Source organism: Zingiber officinale, chromosome 2B (assembly GCF_018446385.1).
Source record: "Zingiber officinale cultivar Zhangliang chromosome 2B, Zo_v1.1, whole genome shotgun sequence".
Taxonomy (NCBI): domain Eukaryota; kingdom Viridiplantae; phylum Streptophyta; class Magnoliopsida; order Zingiberales; family Zingiberaceae; genus Zingiber; species Zingiber officinale.
Genome location: NC_055989.1, coordinates 142887641 through 142889416, shown reverse-complemented (window position 1 = coordinate 142889416; position 1776 = coordinate 142887641).

Genomic DNA, 1776 nt, shown 5'->3' with positions numbered 1-1776 from the left:
AAGTTCAAGTTAGGATTAAAATAGACATAAAAAGTAATTTTAAAGAAGAAATTACTAAACTAACAAGTTAAGCATAATTTTTACAATTAGTAAAATTGTAACACTTTTTATAAAAAAATAGAAATTTTAAATTTTTCTAACTCCCCCTAAACATTCATAAAAATAAAAGAAATTTTAAATTTTTCTAACTCCCCTAAACTTGTACTTCTCTCTCCCCCTTTGATCACAACAAAAATGAGGTCCTAAGTAAAATATTTTCAAGTAAGATTAAATCTTTGAAGAAAAAAATTTCTAAGTAAAAAAAATTCTAAGCAAGAAGGAACTTTTTATAAAACAAATTTCTAAGTCTAAACTGAAAATTTTCTAAGTTAAATGAAGTTATTTAGGATTTTTCTAAGAAAAATTTTCTAAGAAATAATAATTTCTAAGTTAGAATTTTCAAAAAAAAAAATTTAAGGAATTTTCTAAGTCAAATATTTGATAAACTTTCAAAGCATTATTTAATTCTTGTTTAATACTTTTTCAGAAAGTTAATTAAACATTTTCTTTCAATATTTTAGCTTCCAGGTCGTGGCGAGGCACTAGGCCTTCTTGGTTATTGGAACAACAACTTCCTTAGACAAAGCTTCCATAAAGAATTTCAATGTTTAATTGTCTCACTGTAAACTTTTAATTTTTGAAAAATTAATTAAGCACAGATTTTGGAACCCAATAGAGGTTCCTTCCTACAGGATTATTCAAAAATCTAGGGGGTATATAGTTTCTTGATATTTTCCTAAGTTGACTTTGATGCTTCCTTATATACCAATTTAATTTACCATAAATTCTTAATTTTGAATTTGGAAATTGATTTAAGTATGCAGCAGATTTCAGTTTTTCAATTTCTAATTTTAATTTATCATTTTCTGATTTTACACTATCATACATTTCAAGTGGACATGTTTTTGCTAATTTCATTTTTAATTCTTTATTTTCTTTTTCTACTTCGAATAAGTCTTTAGAAAGCGATTTAATAAATCGAAATGACTGAGACGGGGTTAGATTGCGTACCTTACTTACCTGATCTGGTGACGCTCCCCCTTCACTGCTGCTTTCTTCTTCTGACGTTCCTCCCCCTTCATCGATGCTCATCTATGAGCTTGAATCTTCTTCCGGTTAATGGTTCGCCAATAGCGCTAACCCTAAGAATTCTTCGATGTCCGACTCAGAGGTTGACGAATCTGACCAGGTAGCCTTCAGATTCTTGTGCTTGGAGGGTTCTGGTTCCTTGTATTTTGGTTTTTCCTTTTCTTTCTCCTTTCTCTTCAATTTTGGGCAGTCCTCCTTGATGTGCCCTTCTTCGTTGCAGTTGTAACAACGAACCGTCCTCTTCTTTCGATGATGCCTCTGCGATTTAAATTTATTAGAACTGAAAAACTTATTGAAGCGTCTTACCAGTAGTGCCGCTTCGGATTCGTCGACTGAGGCTTCGGAGTCAGAACCGTTTACTTTTGCCTTTAGAGCTATGTTCTGACTGGTCTTCTCTACTCCATTTGGCTCTGAAACTCGAGATTCGTGAAGTTCAAAAGTCGAAAATAATTGTTCTAACGTACTTACCTCGAGGTCCTTAGAGATATAGTACGCATCTACTAAGGAGGTCCACTCTGGAGTTCTCGGGAAGGCATTGAGCGCGTATCGAATGGAATCCCGGTTGATTACCTCTTCTCCAAGGTTCGTTAGTTGCGTTATCAGCTCCTTGATTCTCGCTTGGAGTTGCGCTACCTTCTCGCCTTGGTT